Genomic DNA, 21,433 nt, shown 5'->3' on the forward strand with positions numbered 1-21,433 from the left:
CACCAAGAACAGCTTCTATTTTTCTGTATTATAAATAGAAAAGCAACGAACATCCACACATATAAAACTTGGCGTCACTTCATCTACTTGGGTTAAATTCCTGCAAACTGAATTGTTGGGTCAAAATATATGCACATTTTAAGGTATGTGGTGTACAAGACACGCCAGAAAGGTTGTGCTAATTCTGCACAATGTATAAGAGTATGCTTTTCTCCATAACGTTGCCTATATACTTTTTTTTTTTTTTGGAAACAGAGTCTCACTCTGTCATCCAGGCTGAAGTGCAGTGGCATAATATCGGCTCACCGCAACCTCTGCCGCCCGAGTTCAAGCAATTCTCCTGCCTCAACCTCCCCAGTAGCTGGGATTACAGGCGCCTGCCACCATGCTCAGCTGATTTGGTATTTTAGTAGAGAGGGGATTTTACCACGTTGGCCAGGCTGATCTTGAACTCCTGACCTCAAACGATCTGCCTGCCTCAGCCTCCCAAAGTGCTGGGATTACAGGCGTGAGCCACCGCACTTGGCCCATAATTTTTTAATCTTCACTAATTTAGCATGTAAAAACTTATGTATCATTTTCATTTTATTAGTAAAGATATTCAGGTGTTTTTCCACATTTTTACTGGATACCTGATTTCTTCCTTTGGGAACTGAATGCTCACTTCCTGGACCCATTTTTCTTTTCTTTTTTTTTTTTTTTCCTGGACCTGTTTTTTGACTGTAAAGCTTTAAATAAAGCTGAAAATATTAAACTTTTATGATTATATTCCAACTATTTTTCCTCCATTAGTAACCTGTTTCATAGTGCTGCTTAATGCATAGAATGTTGTTATTGTGGACCAATCAATCTGCCTTTTTGTTTTATCATTTTCCCTTGGATTTGTAAACTTAGAAAGGCCTTTCCTATCCTAAGAGCAAATACAAAATCTGCTTTACATATTGAACTAATATTGGGATGGTACTGATTTTGATTGCAATATTTGAGAAGGCAAAACAGAGTTAAGAAAAGAAAAAAAAAATCCCAAAGGATGGGGAAAGAGGTGAGGCAGCTTCTAAAAATAACATTTGGCAGACATCGGCTCAATGCAAGTCTAATTTGCTTCTTAGTTAATGAAGGAGAAAATGGAGATGGCGAAGGAATAAAAGGTCCATTCTAAAATGGCAATAATAAAATCCCCTATGAAGACAATAACAACATTCTTGTTATACATGGAAATCTAATCCTAAAATAATAAAGAATATATTGATATAACAGCACTGTGAATAAATTCCATTTAAGCTATGTTATTTTAACAATGACCCAGAAAATGTTAAACTAAAGTAGTTTGTTACATGCCTAGTTTGGCCCACTTAGAGAGCCACAGGTTCTCAGAAACGTATCTGGAAAAGGCCTTTTTGTCTGCAATCAATGCATCCATCATGGTGCACCAACAGGCTGACTATAAAGAGCTTACACAGAAATATATGTGCATATACATACAGATTTTACTTGCATCAAAAGGTAAAAATAGAATTTGGTTTATTTTGTAAAGCCATTAAACGTAATCATAATCTCATTAGGATCCAGCAGAAAAGAATGACTCTGGCAGCTTTTTGCTGGGTCCCTGGCACCTCTTTCTATGGATAGAAAAGGAGCCCCTGGGGGCATCTGGGTGGAAGGAAGTCACGGAGGCTGCAGACTTGCTTGCCTGGATGCCAGCCAGTGTGGCAAAGATGTCCAGGGCAGCCTAGAGTTCCTGCTGGGGGCAGTGGCAGGGGTGGTCAGGGCACAGCCAAGTGCCAGGCAGTATCCACCCCAGACCCCACTGAACTGCCGGCATTCGGCTCTGCCTGTCTTTGGCTTCTGGCTTGCTTTCCCGGCTTGATTCTCTGGCCTTCCCCTAGGCATTGAGAGCTTTCCAACATTCATCCTTCCACGGCATTTCTTTTCTGCTTAAGTGACCCAGGTCAGTTTCTGTTGTTTGCAATCATGAACCTTGACTGTACAAACTCTTATTAGCTTCCGGCAGATACTAAAAGATGCGTGAGCTCACTTTGATGCAAAGGGGTCTCGGCATGGATGCATGCCCCATCTACAAGAAAGCGCTTCTGCTTCCTCTCCTGGCCTCCCTGTACTTATCTCAAGGTTTATACTTGATTTTTTCCCTTTCACTTTCTTCTTTTCATGCCCAACTCTCCTCCCTAAAATGAGTCTGGTGGCAGAGGTGAAGGCAGAGAGTGGAGGTGAGAAGAAAACAGGAAAGTGAGTAACTTTCAGATACTACTTTTCAGAAAACATTCTGTGTGGCAGTGGCCACTTTCCCGTCAGAGGCTTAACATTTTTTTCCTATAAATACATTAAAAGTGAGTCAGACTTGGATTTGCACTTTAACATTATTGCTAACACTTTCAATAACTATATGTTCTCTACAAATGTTCTCTACTAAAGAAGGGACTCGGAGGATGGAGGGAGCAAAAGGGAGAATGGGGAGGCGACTCTGGGGCAGCTCACCTGTCTGGCCCTGTGCTGAGTTTCCTCTTTAGAATTCAGCAGGCTGTAGGGAAAGGGAACGCTGGGTACTCGGTAACCCCTGCCCTGATCAGGGAGTCAGGGAAAATTGGAGAGACTGCTCTCTATCCTGCACCCCCGAGCCCCATGCTCCACAGGCTTGCAGGGTTGTCTCAGGAAGCCCCTCCTAGAGGCTAACCCCAATTCAGCAGGGTGATGGGGCGCAGACCACACACGCATGCCTGTCCTTAGTGCCTTGAGTCCGAGACCCCCGTTCCTCCCAGTTCCTTTCCTTGTGGAAGGGCGAAGGGAGAGGTGCTCTCAGGGAGGGTTTTGGACTGTAGCCACCTCTTGAGATTCTGGGGTCGGGGGCCAAGTCCTGAATCCAAGGGGATAGCAGGGTGACACTGGTCAACAGGTATGTGAGTCCTGTTGAATTCTTGCCCTCAAATGTTCATGCTACATTTTCTGTGTCCCTTCCACCCTCAATCTACAATGAGGAGCTCCCCCATCCTGGGCCAGTCGGGGTCTACAGAACAGCCAGGGAAGCAGAGGGAGAGCGGGAGAGGCCTTCGAGGACACGCTACCCCTGCTGGAGGGGAGGATGTGCTGTTGTTGAGGGGCTGTACCCTACGGCCACAGGTGATGGGCAGGGGGGTTAGGAACTGCGCACTCCAAAACTGGTTGTGTTTTCTCTCAGCAAAAGCTTTTTGTACCTCCCCTCCCTCCACGGGGGAAAAAAAAAAGGTTATGGAAGAGAGAAAGATACTAGGTTAGGAGCCTTCTATATTTCAATAGAGCTACCATACAGTCCAGCAATCCCAATCCTAGGTATATACCCAAAAGAAAGGAAACCAAGATACTGAAGAGCTATCTGCACTCCCATGTTTATTGCAGCCCTATTCACAGTAGCCAAGACCTGGGAGCAAACTAAGCATCCATCAGCAGATGACTGGACAAAGAAAACGTGCTGCAGATACACAATGGAGTACTATTCAGCCACAAAAAAGAATGAGATATGGTCATTTGCAACAACATGGATGGAATTGGAGGTCATTATGTTCAGTGAAATAAGCCAGACATCGAAAAACAAACATTGTATGTCCTCATTTATTTGTAGGAGCTAAAAATTAAAACACTGAACTCATGTTGATGAAGGAGAAGGATGGTCACCAGAGGCTGGGAAGGGTAGTGAGGGGCAAGGGTGTAGGTGGGGATGGTTAATGGGGACAAAATAGTAGTTAGAAAGAATGGAAAAGATCTAATATTTGCTAGCACAACAGGGTGACTATAGTAAAAAATATTTTAATTGCACATTTTTTAATAACTCAAAGAATATAATTGGATTGTTTGTAACACAAAGGATAAATGCTTGAGGTGATGGACACCCCATTTACCCTGAGGTGATTATTACACATTGCATGCCTGTATCAAAATATCCCATATACCCCATAAAAATATACACATACTGTGTACCCAAAAAATAAAAATTTTAAAAAGCTAGAGTCCTCAACATTTCAGAAACATATATTTTTTAAAATTAGGAAAAAGGTAGAAAAACAGTAGTTTATGGCCCTAAGAGCCTGCATGCACCCTGCTTATCCGATCACGGAAGCTAAGCAGGGTTGGGCCTGGTTAGTACTTGCATAGGAGACCATGCAGGAATGCCAGGTGCTCTAGGCTTAAATTTAAGTAAGTCTAAGTAAATTTAAAGAGATTTTTTTTAAGATGACAGATTATAAGTCAAAGTGCCACCCTGTGGCACCCACGACTGTTCCTGCTGCAGAGATGCTCTGAGGATGCTATTCATTCTCATACGGAATTCTTTCATGAAGATCCTGAAGAAATTCCTGTCTGGTCTCACCTTTCAGAATAAATCTACTTTTTTCTAAGTGTCTCTCTATGTTTAATCTGTGACGTGTTGAGTTCTTTACATCAGCTGTTAGTAAATCTAAAGATAAATTCCTAACTGATGAGATAAGCTGGATTACCTGAATGTTACCCGGGATCCCCCTCTGGGTTATCTGACATGGGGAGACCAGAGGCTTTCTCTCCTGGCAGAGAGGACCATCCCCAGCTTCCCAGAGGTCCTCAAGTCCATGCACAGGGTAGCTGAATTTCCCAGACAATTCTGGTCAGCAGCCAACACCCCAGGTCCTGCTGCTGGTGCCAGGCTGGCTGCTGCCCCACTAACAAGGGGCTCTCACAATTCCTATGGCAAGTGAAAGCAGTAAGGGAACAGAGTTCTTTCTCCAAACACATTCACACTTCATGGCTAGCACAGAGCCCATCACACCTCTCAGAGGGGTACCAGAAGGATCAGGGGACCAGATCCTTGGTACATCTGCCTCTAAAGTCTGATTCTTAAGCTATATTCTAAGACTTTGAGGACCCCATGCCAAGTCCTGGTGCACAATAGGTACCTTCGGCAAAGACCCAACCTGCCTGAAACCACCCCTCAGACACAAGACCCCGCTGAGGACCCCGCTGAGGACATCGCTTCCACATCCCTGCCGGTGTACATCTCTGGTGCAGCCTCTCCTTTTGCCCCTCCCAATTTTGATTCAGGACCTGACAGATTTATAAATTGCCTCCAATAATTTCTGGAACACAGCAGCACAGAAGAAGGAGAAGGAGGGAAAGCAAAAGAAAAGAAAAAAAAACAACACAAATTCTCTATCTTTAAACGCAAGCATAACTTTTGCCATGGGTTTTGGCTTCCTATGACTCAACGCACACTATCCCCTCAAGATTCTCATGGTGAATAGGACTGAAAATGTCCTAAAATAGAGCCACCTTCAAACTGCAGCAGAACACCTTCCCAAGAGGGCACACAGGTACAAATGGTCTGAAGGGCAAAAAATTCACAGAGCCTCACTCTCCCGTATGTGCTTTCCTAAAACAAGTTATTTCAGAGCGAGCTTGGAGTTCAGGCACACAAAGCTCTATCTTTAAACCTCTCCTTAAACAACTGCCTTTCTCCCATGTGACAAAGAAAGGGAGACCTCTCACCTTCCCTGGGTCTAACTATGGAAGGATGTATCCTGGGAGCATAAAGACCTCCATGGGGCAACAGACAGGTCATGCAAAATTCTGATGACAGCAAAAAACCCGCAGATCAAGGTTTTTATAGCAGTATGTTTAAAACATGGGATAAAATACAAGTATTTTCTTTAAAAAGTATGCTATTATATTGATAAGGTAGTATTAAAATTAACCATTTCCATTTTCTCAACTAATTTTAAGTACAGCATAAATGTCTTTAAATAAAGCATTAACAGGTATAATGATAACAATTTGATAAGTCACAGTAAAGTCTCTTAACGATCCTTCAGATATTAATAAAGTGAATTAATAAAGTAACAGATTCTCTCATAAATCAGGTGGGTTCCAGTTCTTTGCTTTCAACAAAACTGAAGGAGGACCTAACTGAGTTATTAACTGATAAGTCAATAAAAATAATTGTTGATGAGAATGCAATACAATTTTTGGCATATAACTTGTAATCATTTCAAAAAAATTGAGTGGCAATGCTGTTTTTAAAAATCAATTCCATCCAAATGGAATTAACATTTGTTTTTGTCGTAGAAAAGTATCCTGGAGTGATTAATAAAAGACTTTTCAAGCACAAAAATGGGTTATATTAGTATATCACTCTATGGGGAAGAAGAATGGAAATATGAGTTCAAAAAGATAAAACAACAATGTAAAATTTTGACTATTAAAAAAGAGTTTCGGCTGGGCGCAGTGGCTCAAGCCTGTAATCCCAGCACTTTGGGAGGCCGAGACGGGCGCATCACGAGGTCAGGAGATCGAGACCATCCTGGCTAACACGGTGAAACCCTGTCTCTATTAAAAAATACAAAAAACTAGCCAGGCGAGGTGGCGGCGCCTGTAGTCCCAGCTACTCGGGAGGCTGAGGCAGGAGAATGGTATAAACCCAGGAGGCGGAGCTTGTGGTGAGCTGAGATCTGGCCACTGCACTCCAGCCTGGGCGACAGAGCAAGACTCCATCTCAAAAAAAAAAAAAAAAAAAAAAGAGTTTCATATAACTTTTAATGGATAATGGCAGGCATCAAATAGGTATGGCATTTAAATTCACTGGATAAATTTTAGAAAGACATGAGACTCTGAAAGTCAATATTTGTCATATGTTAAAAATCATATCCAGAATTAAACTTTTGATGAAAACGGTTAGATGTCAGCTTAAACACGTGTAAGGGGATTTACAGATTTTCAAAATTATTTTAGGGGTACACAACTAAGAACACTGAACAACCACCGCTATAATGGCACCCTATTACTCTTACCACAGGGAGAAAGCTCCCAGGTTTCCTACCAGAGACAGACACTTCTGGGGCACGGGGAAGGACGCTTAGAGCGATGTTCATTTAAAAACCTCATTTTAACAGGGAACAGTAAGACAAGCATCAAAAGGAAGGGCAGACTGTACAGATCCTTGGAGCTCTGCAGGGGGAGTGACTTCTCAGGTGCTGGTTTTCCTCCTGTTTATGAGAGTAGGACTAATAATTCAACCAGTTCAAGGTGGGGAAAAGCTTAAGTACTGAGTGCACTGAAGAAGCAGAGGTCACAGGAAGGACCCCACAGCGAGGTCCTCTGTGTGTGCAGGACTGCCCCCTAGGGGACATTTCAGAACTCTATTTTTTCTGGTTGTCACAATGACTAGAATTTAGTCCTCAGAGGGGCCAAGGATGCATGTTGTCTTGTAACACACAAGGTCAGCCCTGGACAACGAGATTCTCCCACTATTAAAACAAATTTTTAACATTCCACTGGACACTCATTTAGATGAAATACTTATTCACAATGATCTGACTTGAGAATCTGATTCTATTTTTGCGGATAAACAGAAAGTCCTTTCTGTACAGCGGTATTAAACTCCAAATAGTCCAAAGATAGGACCACCATGTAAATCAAGGGGGAGTTGGGTAAAGTCCATACAAGCACAAGCTGTTTCCCACTCTGAGACCAGGTCATCTCAGGCTACACTATTCATGGTGTCTAGGCTGCCTAAGACCTTGCAGCCATCACATTCATGATTTTTTTTGTGTAGGTGCATGTGTCTATTTCATTATATCTTCTTGAACAGATATGAGCACATATTTAGATGCATATTGTTTTCTTTAACTTTTTATTTCTATATTGGTTTTTAGAATTATCTGCATAGTTTATATAATGTATAAATTCACCTTCAAGAGGTTGGCCGGGCATGGTGGCTCACGCCTGTAATCCCAGCACTTTGGGAGGCTGAGGCGGGTTGATTGCCTGAAGTCAGGAGTTCAAGACCAGTCTGGTCAACACGGTGAAACCCTGTCTCTACTAAAAATACAAAAAAAATTAGCTGGGCATGATGGTGTGTGCCTGTAATCCCAGCTACTCAGGAGGCTGAGGCAGGGGAACTGCTTAAACCAGGCAGGTGGAGGTTGCAGTAAGCCAAGATGATACCACTGCACTCCAGCCTGGGCAACAGAGTGAGACTCTGTCAAAAAAAAAAAAAAGAGGTTAAAGGTGGCAGTACAAAATGTTTGCTTGTTTGTAGACAGGATCTCACTCTATTGTCCAGGCTGGAGTAGTACAGTGGCACAATCATGGCTCACTGCAACCTCTGCCTCCCAGGCTCAGGCGAGCCTCCCATCTCAGCCTCCCAAGTAGCTGGGACCACAGGTGCATGCCACCACACCTGGCTAATTTTTGCATTTTTTTTTTTTGTAGAGATGAGGTTTTTCTGTGTTTCCCAGGCTGGTCTCAAACTCTTGAGCTCAAGTGATCTTCCCTCCTGGGCTTCCCAAAGTGCTGGGATTACAGGTGTTAGCCCACACACCTGGCCCAAAATATTTGTTACAAAAAGAGATATGGACATGCTACAACATGGGTGAATCTTGAAAATATTATGCTAGGTCAAAGAAGCCAGAGGTGAAAGGCCACATGTTATATGATTCCATTGCTATGAAATGTCCAGAATAGGCAAATCCATAGAAACAGAAAGTAGATGGTGACACCCAGGGCTGGTGGGTGGGGGGCAGGGGGAAGGGGAGTGACTGCTAATGAGTACGGGGTTTCTTTTTGGGGAGATTTTTTAAAAGTTCTAAATTTGAGTGTGGTGATGGTTGCACAAGTGAGAATATAATTTTAAAAATCACTGAATTAATTGTACGGTTTAAGTGACTGAATTATATGGGATGTGGTTTATATTTCAAAAAGCTTTTTTAAAGCATGGGTCAAATTTGGTTGAAAACCACTACTCCAGACTTGCTCACATGGAAGAGAACTGGAAGGAAAAAAGGTAGGCCAGAACATCTTGGTGGGACTCCTACAGTGTTAAAACAGCTATGAAGTATCAGAACGCTTCTGGCATTTAGACTGCGGAAGGCTTTCATTTTAAAGGACACGCAAATGGGCAATGAATATAGGTGAGACTTTCCAAAACAGAATCTATCTCAGATTGCAAATAAATACCATGGCTTCTATGGGTCGAAAAGACATAAATACCACATACCATGCCAATAGTAGTCCTTTGAAACCCTCCAGACCCAATTAACACCCTAAGAAAGCATAAAAACATAAACTGTTCTAGGAAGTATATCATCAGGTAAGGTAATACAGTCCCCCCAGCAACAAAAAGAAAAATAGAAGGAAGGGAAAAAAATGAATGCCCAAATAGCACCCACCACCAATAATCACCTAGTTAAGAGAAAACCACATCTAGGGATCATGTTCCCTCGCCTCGAGTTATGAGGCAGGTATGAGCCAGTGCATGAAACGGCTAATGTATTCTGAAATCAGAAAACCAGCGCAAAGGAACTAAAGGAACTAAGATTTACTAGCACGTAAAACCACACACACGCACACACAGACATACATACAAGGTAATTTCCCCAGGCAGCATCTTACTTTGATTACCTTAAATTTAGTCATTTGTTAATACAGGCAGCTCTCCCTTTGCTTGGTCCCACGTTAACTGAAAGTCATGCACGTCCATTGCAAACTGTGTAAAGTGAGGACACTGTTCTGATATGTACAAGTTTCAGTTCACACGGCGCCATGCAAAGCAATAAATGCCTCTACCAAAACAGGTCAAACGACATTTTTAAAAGTCTTCTCTAATATGGAGGTCTGTTTGAAAACACGTATCAGGACTGCTTATCTCTTGTTCAACACTGCCTTTTCAAAACTCAAGCCAGGTATTCTAGTTCTAGGTCAGTTGCTCCAGCGATATTCCCAAAGGAGAACAAGAACAAACCTTCAAGATCCTTTCTCCTTCCCTTTCTCGAACCTTTCTGTCTGTTCGATCCTATTCCAAAGCTGTAGGTGGAATGGCAGAAGGCAGGAGTGGGATAGGAGAGATACAGAGAACTTCCATCTCCTTGCTAGCCTCTCATCACTAGTCCTATTCTGAAGAGGGTCACGAGGATTCACGCTGTTTGCTCTTTCATTTGTGTACTACTTGAGGAAGTCCAGCTAGGTTACCAATGATACCAGCAGTCTTAGCAAGGCTTGGTAAGAAGATGAGCTGTCATGCCAATGTCCCCACATTGGCCCTCCTTTGTTTACCCACCCAAAACTTCCAGGGCCCTCGCTGGGGCTCATGCTCAGAGCTCCCACTCCTAGGATGGCATCGCAGTGGCCCAAGTTCTGGTGGCTTCATCCAAGCTCCCCTCATCAAAGCAGAGTGATCCTGTTTTCTCCATAAAAGCCCAGTTTTTAGCTGGCCATCATTTAATTTAGGATCTTGGTTTTTTGTTTGTTTTTTGAGATGGAGTTTCACTCTGTCACCCAGGCTGGAGTGTAGTGGCGCAATCTCGGCTCACTGCAACCTCTGCCTCCCAGGTTCAAGTGATTCTCCTGCCTCAGCCTCCCAAGTAGCTGGGACTACAGGCGTGTGGCACCACACTCGGTTAATTTTTGTATTTTTAATAGAGACAAGGTTTCACCATGTTGGCCAGGCTCGTCTTGAACTCCTGACCTAATGATTCGCCTGCCTCAGCCTCTCAAAGTGTTGGGATTACAGGTGTGAGCCACTGCGCCCGGCCAGGATCTTGTTTATTTTTTATTATATTTTAAACATTTTCATTAGATATTTAAAGTCATCAAGATTTGATAAAAGCCTCTTTCATTGCCCCTAAACTTAAGAAATCTTATCTCATCAAGAGCATGACTAAATATTCACTTTATCCTCTCCTCCTCATTCGTATTTTAATATTTAATTCATTCATTTATCTGTAGTCCTTTCTGATACGTCTCCAAAAGACGGATAATTCCACAATGAGCTGCTAGCTAAACACTACTTGAAATTTCAAGATGGGACTCTGTGCTAACCACCAAGCCTTGTTTCCAAGAGATGCTACGACTGCTAAAACTGAGGTTGGAAAGATCAATGTCTTACAGAAAACAGAAGATTGGGGGGAAACGATTGAAACAGCACTGAATATGTTTATGAAATGTATCCACTCACTCAACAAATATTTACTGTGCCTCTGTCTCATCCAAGTTCCAGGGATATAGCAGTGAGCAAAGGTCTTGACTTTGTAATGTTTAAGTGATAGAGAGGGAGACAGATGTTAAAGAACGCAATACATCAAGGGCAGAGGAGGCCTTGAAGAATCGTGGATGGAGGGTGCCTGCAGTGAGGTGGTGGCTGCTGTTGTCAGGCTGGGAGGGAGCCTGCCCTGCCATGAGGACCTCTGGGCATCTGCAGGAGACAGGGAGCAGGTCATGCAGCTGTGCAGGCAAGAGCCTTCCAGGTGAAGAGGAAGCCCGTGCACAACACACCAGAGGCTAAATGACCCCCATTTGCAGAGTGAGCCTGTCCCCAAATACTCCTCGTGCATCACCCCCTCCCCAGGCTTGGGACATCTGCAACAGGCTGGGAACCACTGGGACAGGATTTCCTACCAGGTTTGTCATCTACAGCCTACACCTCCTCCGAGGCCCCTAAGTCAGCCAATGTTTGGCTTGGAGTTTTTTGTTTGGTTTTTGTTTTGTTTTGTTTTTGGAGTGCAGTGGCGCGATCTTGGCTCACTGTAACCTCCACCTCCCGAGTTCAAGCGATTCTCCTGCCTCAGCCTCCTGAGTAGCTGGGATTACAGGCGTGTGCCACCAAGCCCAGCTAATTTTTGTACTTTTAGTAGAGACGGGGTTTCACCATGTTGGTCAGGCTGGTCTCAAACTCTGACCTCGTGATCTGCCCGCCTCTGCCTCCCAAAGTGCTGGGATTAGAGGCTTGAGCCACCGTGCCTGGTCAGCTTGGAGATTTTTGTCTTTTGTCCTGGCATTCTTCCTTTCCTGACTTGGTTCTCCTAGAATCACAAATGGTTTCTAAGCTGAAGAGTCCATTGTTCTGAGTCTGGCCTTGCACCCTCAGCTCTCCCCACTCTGCGAACTCCACCGGGACCCCCACAGGTCCGCAACAGCAGAGGGGAGCAGGACAACTGTAGTCTTGCTCTTTTGTGTAACTGGACTGAGTTTTGCAGAGGCAGGAAGATGGAAGATTTCCATCTTTCAGTTTCAAAAGTCTGTCTCAAACCCATAGCTGGAGTGGCCTTGCTGCACAGAGCAGTGACTTTCATACAAGTTGTCTTGGGGTTGAAGGGCATCCAACTGCAAACCCAGGAGTATCCCTCAACCTTTCGCGTTTCATTTAAAATAAAATTGTAGGATTTTCAATAAGGAATAGAAGTGGTCCCAAGGTGGGTTTCACAAACCACCGTTCCCATACATGTTTGTGGGGAAGGCTTCGGCAGCAGTGCTGCTCAGGCGGGCGCTCAGGCACAGTGACAAGGAGATGGGGAAGAAGACGGTCTCAATCAGTTACACCACTGGAGGCTTCTGGCTGCCTAAGGACACACTGGCCTAAGGACATCCTGAAATTGCTCCTTTCAGGTCACATATTTACTTAATCAATATTCATGCAGAATCCACTCTATAGCAGGCTCTAGGTCAGAATTAGCTGGACAAGAATGCTCGGGTTCCCTCCATGTGTGCGCACATGCACCCTATAAATAGTATAAGTTGCAGCAGGAGGGGTTAATTTTAATTGAGCACCTGCTCTGATGTGTCTAATATAGGGTTTGATTTCATCCTTATTCTGAGTAGGCATTACTATTCCTTTTTTTCAAATGAGGAAACTAAGCAGAGAGAGATCACATAACCTCCCCAAGGTCAGCCAGCTAGTTAGTGGCAGAGCAGGACTCAAGCCAGAGTGATCAGACTCCAAAGCCATGCCCCCTCCAGGAAGCCATGCCCCCTCCAGGAAGCCACACCCCTCCAGGAAGCCACACCCCTCCAGGAAGCCACACCCTCCAGGAAGTCAGGCTAATTCCCCAAACTAGCCACTAAAAGTAGCCAGGACTGGTCAGATCAACGTGCAGAGAAAGCTGCTGATGTTTTATTGTTAATAAGGTCCCAAGTTCAAGTTTTACTTGGAGATGTTCAAATTTTAATTATTACTTTTAATTGAAATGCACTGTAATTTAACGTTAATTTTTGTGTAAGTCAAATAAACTAGGCTAAACTGCAACTTTCCTTTTATTTTGGAAGAAGGAGAGGCTGAAGGAAAAAAGCAATAAATAAAAAGGAAAAAGTATTTCTCTTAGAAATTCACCTGATAGAGAGGGATTACTGCATTTTCTAAACCATGTCTAGTTTAGACACGGCACATCTGGTATGATAGATGCTGTGTATGAATGGAAACAAGTTTAGGGTAATAAATGTTTCCCAGTGTTAAAATAAACGCCTCAGCAGTTCAGATTTTGGCCAGGCAGTTTCTCCACAGTAGGAGGTACTTATCTACTTTAACACTTTGCTACTTAGAAATTATCACTCAATCAATTACCGTCCACCTGGGTTTATTTTTACAGAGAGCTTCAATAAAATGAGTGTGAAAATAAGTTAAACACATTCTATTCATTTTCTCAATTTTTCACCTCTCCCAATGGTGGTTATGTTGACAGAAAAATTACTTCATTTTATTTCAACAGACATTTATGGAACGCTGACCAGGTTCTGTGCTAAGGGCTGGGAGACAGGATATGACAAAGTGGAATGAAATGCAGTCCCTCTCATTATAGAGCTTATATAACCTACCTTTTAGCACAGGCGGTGCCTCTAAAGCCCAAATGAAGGCAACCACGAGAAAATTCTGGATCCTACAATCTCCATAGCCCTCCCCTTCCACCCCCACCACAAGAGACTCTGCCCTTTGTCCAGGTAACGTCCCTGTGAGTAGTTACCTATGTGGTCCATCAAGCTCTCAGGTGCTTCCAGATATGGAAATACTCTTTCACCAAGAGATGTTTGTTATACTTTCTTTTTTCTTTTTAAACTTTTCTTTTAGGTTCAGGGGTACATGTGCAGGTTTGTTAATACAGGCAAACCCGTGTCACAGAGATTTGGTGTACAGACCATCCTGTCACCCAGGTACTAAGACTAGTACCCAATAGATTTTTTCCTGATCCTCTCCCTCCTCTCACCCTCTACCCTCCGGTAGGCCCCAGGACCCATTGTTCCCCTCTTTGTGCTCACTAGTTCTCATTATTTAGCTCCTACTCACAAGTGAGAACACAGAACATTTGGTTTTCTGTTCCTGTGTTCGTTTGCTTACACTTTCTTTTAAGAGTGCCTCCCTCTTACATCACTTCTGACATAAGCTTTAGAATTTCTGAACCACCTGTCTTTTTAAAAATAACAGCTTTACTGAGACATAATTCAAATACCATAAATTCACCCTTTCAAAGTACAAAACTCAGCGGTCTTGATATTTTCACAAAGCTGTACAACCACTACTACTATCTAATTCCAGATTCATCACCCCCAAAAGAAGTCCCTCACACATTAGCAGCCGCTCCCCATTCCTGTCTCCTCCACCCCCCACCAACCAGTCTCCTGGCAACCACTAATCTATTATACTTACTATCTCCATGGATTTGCCTATCCTAGGCATTTCCTATAAATGAAATCACACAACATGTGCTCTTCCTCTGTGTCTGACTTCTTTCATTTTAGCATAATGTTTTCAAGGTTCATCCATGATGCAGCATGCATCAGTACTGCAGGCATCAGTACTGCATTCCTTTTTACAGCTGAATAATATTCCATCGTATGAATAGACATTTTATTTATCCATTCATCCGCTGATGGACATTTGGGTTGTTCCCACCTTTTGGCTGTCATGAAGCACGATGCCATAAATATTCACATGCATGTTTTTGTGTGGACTTCCGTTTTCAAACCTCTTGGGTAGGTGTCTAGGAGCAGAGCTGCCCTCTCCCTGATGGCTACTGATGTTGGGCATCTTTTTGCATGCTTAATAATAAATCTGTTTTCCTTTACAAAATTTTCTAAGACTTTTGGGGTATTCTTTTGAATTTCATATTTTGACCTACAAGTTCAGAACCTCTCCACATCTGTTCCTCTCACCCTCCTGTAATGTGGTGTGGTCGCCTGTCTCTCAGCTCCTATAGTTGGGGCCTGGGCCACCATTGCTACTCTCGCATGGCTGATGAGCCTTACACAGCCTACATCACATCTCTTGGACCTGGAAGGGGAAGGAAGAGGAAAGGCCTGGAGACTTACCAAAAGGAAAGAATTCAGCAAAGGCAGAAGTGAGCCCCGAAGTCCCAAAGTCTCTGAATTATTCTTTCCACCAAACCACGCTATGTCCCTAATTCAACACTTGTCATTTCTCTTTCTCTTTTTTTCTTTTTTTTTAAGCGACGGGGTCTCATTATGTTGCTCAGGCCTCAAGCGATCCTCCCACTTCAGCTTCCCGAATAGCTGGGACTACATGCGTGCGCCACTGAGCCTGGCTTCACCATTTCTTAATTGCTACAAATTCCCCAAGTCCCATGAGACAGAAATGTATGTTCAGTCATAAATATGAGTGCACATTATTCTCCCAGGCTGACACGGAACAAGTAAAATAGTAATCCTGCTTTCTGGGTGCAGAGTCAGTGAAGAAACATAAAAACAGTCGCACAGGGTGATGCACAGAGATTTAGAAATAGCACCATAAAAGCTGTAAACAGGGAGATTCCACGTGGAGACATCAGCAAGGCTTCCTGAGGAGAGGAGAGAACTGACCGACGCTGAGCCACTAAGAAAGCATCAGATGGAAAATGTGGGGGTGGGGAATAATCAGGGGTGGGAACAGCACATTCAAAGATCCAGTTTCAGGAAATAGCAGGTGTTTAGTGAAACTAAAACAGAAAGTATAAGGGTCACAGGCGGGGTCACGGAAAGGGTCAAGGCTGGAAAGAGAGGTTGGGGCCAGTGCTTGTCAGTCTTCCCCGCCACGCTCAGGGTTGGGATTTTGTAGATTCGGAAATGGAAAGCCTGTGAGTTTTTGAGAAAGGAAGGAACATGATTAGATTTGCACTTAAAGAGCTCACTGCAGCAACCATATCTTTGGATATCATACAGATAGATCTTTTCAACATAGTAGTGAAAACTGAAAATTACTGCAAAACACCTAAACTTGTTCAAGATTGTCTTTGCATCATTTCTTCTTGGCAAAGTTCTGCTGCTCAAGACCCAACAATTCATCTCAACCATCCACCACAAGGTTAAGAAATGCTCCGATGCTGTGGTGTGGAACTCAGCTACGTGCCACAAAGCACTGGGCTTCAAACCTTTGGCTTAAATATCCCCTAGTAGAATTATTTAAAAAAAAAAAAAAAAAACTATGAAAGCCTTGCATATTTTTAAGTTCATATAAAATTTTTCCGTCTAAGCTAGGACAGTTGCAAAGGATGCAATTTCTGGTTTGGGATCAATATTGACATTTAAATGAAACTATTATTTCACTTTTGTAAGTATGTTCAAAGGAATCAAAATATCAGAGAAACCATCATCTAAAGTGCATGAACAGGCCGGGTTTGGTGGCTCATGCCTGTAATCCCAGCACTTTGGGAGGTTGAGGGAGACGGATCACTTGAGGTCAGGAGTTTGAGACCAGCCTGGCCAACATGGTGAAACCTTGTCTCTACTAAAAATACAAAAATTAGCTGGGCATGGTGGTGTGCGCCTGTAATTCCAGCTACTCAAGAGGCTGAGGCAGGAGAATCACTTGAACCTGGGAGATAGAGGCTGCAGTGAGCTGAGGTTGTGCCACTGCATTCCAGCCTGAACAACAGAGCAAGACTATGTCTCAAAAAAAAGTATATGAACAAACACTTCCTTTAGTCAAAAATTTGCCTTCCTTTTCCTCCTTCAAGAAAATTCCACTTCACCCCAATTCCATCCTAATTCTACTTAAGTCTTACTTCTGTTTTCTCTACAATAAAAATGCACATAGGCCGGGCGCGGTGGCTCAAGCCTGTAATCCCAACACTTTGGAAGGCCGAGACGGGCGGATCATGAGGTCAGGAGATCGAGACCATCCTAGCTAACACGGTGAAACCCCGTCTCTACTTAAAAAATACAAAAAAACTAGCTGAGCGAGGTGGTGGGCGCCTGTAGTCCCAGCTGCTCGGGAGGCTGAGGCAGGAGAATGGCGTAAACCCGGGAGGTGGAGCTTGCAATGAGCTGAGATCCGGCCACTGCACTTCAGCCTGGGCGACAGAGTGAGACTCCGGCTCAAAAAAAAAAAAAAGAATGCACATAAAAAGATTATAGTTTTTATTTCCTGTAACCATTAAGTTCTAAGTGTTAAGTTTTCATATTATGAATTGATTCAGTTACAATAGCCAATAGTACAGAATGGATCAAAATATAAATGTTTCAAATTTTAATAAAAATATTATGCATAACTTGAAATTCATTGGAAATTCATCCTTTAACAAGATGAATGGGCCTTTTTATCCTTTCTATAGATGAATATTACTTATGGCTAGAATAAGACAGGGTCAACATCAATTCTATTTCTACTTTCCATTTTTTATAGATGTTAACACTGAGAAACCTTGTCCACATACCTAAGTACAGGGAAATAAAGGAGTTTTATTATAGCAACGTTGCTCAATTCTTTTTTTTTTTTGAGACGGAGTCTCGCTCTGTCGCCCAGGCTGGAGTGCAGTGGCCGGATTTCAGCTCACTGCAAGCTCCGCCTCCCAGGTTCACGCCATTCTCCTGCCTCAGCCTCCCGAGTAGCTGGGACTACAGGTGCCCGCCACCTCGCCTGGCTAGTTTTTTGTATTTTTTAGTAGAGACGGGTTTCACCATGTGAGCCAGGATGGTCTTGATCTCCTGATGTTGTGATCCGCCCGTCTCGGCCTCCCAAAGTGCTGGGATTACAGGCTTGAGCCACCGCGCCCGGCCTGCTCAATTCTTTAAACTCCTTCCAACATATTTGCCAAAAGCATGCCTTATCTATCATTAAAAAGTCTTTTTTAAATCTTGTCTTTTGCTTTCTGGCACCACTATTTCACGCTGCCCTGTCTGCCACCCTAGAGGCTGGTCCATCTCAGACAGGGTCATCCATAGCAAGATTATGGACAGGTGAGAAAAGGCAGTCGTGGTGGAGGTGGGGGGTGGTGCGTGGCAGTGGGTGGGAGAAGAAAACAGGCTGATACCCCCACCACTGACATCTGCTCAAACGGATCAGTCTCAGGCAAGAGTCCATGTGGAGGCTGAGGGTCTGAAAACTACACCACTCCCCACTCATGTGCCCCAGAATGCGCGCCAGTTTAAAGGAATGGCTCCGAGGCAGGTTTGTAGACTCCTGGGTCTCCCACTCCGGTCAAATCTTGAAACAGATGCTCTGTTCCTGGGGACACCGAGAAAGGAGATGGAAGCAGGAAAGAAGCAAAGATGGAAAAAGATGAAAAATGTTAGAAAATGACATAAAAACAAACAGTAAAGTGTTTTTCAAAAAAATAGAGAAAATCTCTATAAATTACAACTCTGTGGCTTGCCCCACACAAAGCCATCAGAGTAGGGAGCAGACCCTCTTCGGCTTTCTCCTCCCAGCTCCTGCCTCTCCTAAATGTATCCGGAGAACCTGTTCAGTTTTTGTACCATTCTGTTGTTGTCATTTTTAAGCAGAGGGTCATCATTTCAACCCTGGTTGTTCCAAACGAATAGTAAACTGTGATAGAAAATTCTGAACATTCCACCACCAGTGACCCTTACTATTCTGATATGGTCTAATAACTCAGAATTATTCCCTATCATACATACTTTATATGACATCAGCTACCACACAAGTTTTTAATACACAGTAAGCAGGTGGCCCCAGCAATTTCTCTTATATCTCACATCTGGTATTGTACTCCATATAAGGTGCTGAGTCCGATTTTTTAATAAAAACATGGCCTGAGCTTGTAAAAGTTCAAGTAAAATATGCCTTTAAAACTGCTGTATTTAATTTCCAGTCATGAAAGTCTAAAATTATTGTAAAATAATCCTCAACTTTTTTCATAGATCCATTCAATGAAGCTTAAAACTAGTTTCCTTTCAGAAAGGTAAAGAGCTTCATAACTAACAGTTTCTTGAATTCACATGTGCTGTCTTACTTTTGTGAGCCTGAATTGTAACATTTTATAACCTTTCAATCTGGACAAAATTAGTTTGGTTAGTAGCGCAAAGTAATAATACATGTATGTATGTTTCTGGGTAGAGGTGGGGGAAGGGAACGGTGAGGGGAAGGGCAGAAATGCTGAGAATTAAACCAATAACTTGAGACTTGGAGGAATTCATTATTTTTTCAAAAGTGAAATCGAAGCCATAAACAGAAGATACACGTTAGGTACAAAACATCAACAAATGTGATATGATTATAAATATTATCTTATAGTTGAGGAAATATCCATTTTGACAGTCATTACATTTTATGTGAGGTTGGTGTACAATGTGGGGTAAAAGACTGGTGTAAAAATGAGATGGATTTCTGCAAGTTCAAACTTACAATCGTGTATCTGACTAGATATAAGCTGTTGCCAGTGCATTACGTCTCCCACTGCAGTCTAGGAAAGGTGGAGTCCCTTTTATTTACATGACTGTTTTCGTGATTGGGCAAATTCACAGATGGAACACAGGGATCACATTCCTTCGATCATGAAGTCCCCGAAAGCCGTCTTGCTCCATGTCAGCTGGTGCTAAATCAAAAGGTAACTTTCATTTCCTTTACATAATTCAGTTTCATCTCTAACTATGATCTTCAACCACAGATTTTAAATTGATACTAAATTGGGTAACTAAGTAGAAACAAATTAGTAGTAGATGATGCTGGCTATAAAACCAAGCCAAGAACTTGAGTAGTTATTTTTTTTTTAAGGGTTCTGCTCTACTGAATCTATCCAATTAATAAATATTTCTCCAAAGAACTTTTATACCATTGCTCATTTTTTCCTTTTTGGGGATGATGGAAAGGGGGCAGTTACCCTCCCTTGTTATCACAAGTAAAATGCAAAAATCAGCCCACAGATGGTTGCAGAGAAAAAGATCCTCTCAAACCCCAAAGGCCCAAGTGTAAACTGATATTAATAGATCTGCTCAGTTTGTAGGCAATTTAACAATAGCTATCCAGACTAAAGACACATGCTTGACGACCCAGTACCCATAAGAGAGAAACATCGCACATGTACATATATCTGGGGGGCCGGGTTCCCCAATGGGCATTGCAACATTGGTTCTCAGAGCAAAACGACAGAAATCAGCTAGCTATCCATTAGGAAGGAAACAGCTAGCAGCTAAACAAAGCATAGCATGTTCTTATTGTGGTTTAATATACAGTAGTAAAAAGGAACGAGCTAGATCAGTTGGCTACAACATAGCTAAACCTCCAGAGTACATGGCTGAACTACAGAGTAACACAGCAGCAAAGACAGATCAAAATCCAACCAAATCTACTTTCCCCTTCTTGGCAACAGAATTTTGGCTGCGAAGTGCATTTCCCTCACTCCCCTCCTTTCAGCTAGGCAGGCTAGGACCAGGTTCTTGCCAATGAAGTGTACCACTCCAGCCTCACATGTTTAAGAGAAAATCTCTAGCCCTCTATTTCCACTCCTTTGTCTTATCTGCTGTCTGGAAAAGCAATGACCAGATGACTGACCTAGAAAGTCACATGTCAAAGATGGCAGAGCCCCTGTCAGCCTGGGTCTCTGAATGACTGCATGGAATACAGCAGCCCAATGACCTACACTATGTATTCTGTTCTATCACATGAGGTAGAACTACATGCCCTTCTTTTAAAGCCAAATTACTGTGAAGTCTCTTCCTATAGCAACTTAATCTTGTAACCCCAACATAGAAACATACAGTTAAGACGACCAGGCATGGTGGCTCACGCCTGTAATCCCAGCATTTTGGGAGGCCAAGGTGGGAGGATCTCTTGAGGTTGGGAGGATCTCTCAAGGTCAGCAGTTGGAGACCAGCCTGGCCAACATGGTGAAACCCCACCTCTACTAAAAATACAAAAATTAGGCAGGTGTGGTGGCATGCACCTGTAATCCCAGCTACTTGGAGGCTGAGGCAGGAGAATCATTTGAATGGGGAGGCAGAGGTTGTAACAAGCCGAGATCACACCAATGCACTCCAGCCTAGGCCACAGAGCAAGACTCCATCAAGAAAGAAAGGAAAAAAGGGAAGGGAAAAGGGAAGAGAAGGGAAAAAAAGGGAGAGAGGAAGAGAAAGGAAGAAAGAAAAAAAGAAAAAAGAAAAGAAAGAAGAAAAAAGAAAGAAAAACAAAGAAAAAGAGAGAGAAAGAAAGAAAGAGAGAGAGAGAGAAAGACCCCTTGTATATTAACACCATATTGAAAAGTCTTGAAAAAGACAGATCAATCTCTTGACAGTGACTACAGAGGTGGGAATAAGAGACAGGAAGGATGCAGGCAAAGCAAGACAGATGGGATTAGAGTAAACTTTAGAATTCACTTTTAAATTTATGAACAGAAAATAAAGGTGATGATCTATAGAATTTAACAATTTTAATGACCAATTCTATTTTTTCCTCTAAATTTTTCATTGAGGTGGCATTTGGATTCTAATG

General features: G+C 42.9%; 1 protein-coding gene across 12 annotated transcripts in view; it reads right to left on the bottom strand.

The window, feature by feature from the left end:
* LOC105472658 (holocarboxylase synthetase) overlaps positions 1–21,433 on the bottom strand; it is a 246,350-nt gene that overhangs the window by 102,987 nt on the left and 121,930 nt on the right. The gene's annotated exons all lie outside the window — the stretch shown is intronic.

Source organism: Macaca nemestrina, chromosome 4, assembly GCF_043159975.1.
Source record: "Macaca nemestrina isolate mMacNem1 chromosome 4, mMacNem.hap1, whole genome shotgun sequence".
Taxonomy (NCBI): Eukaryota; Metazoa; Chordata; class Mammalia; order Primates; family Cercopithecidae; genus Macaca; species Macaca nemestrina.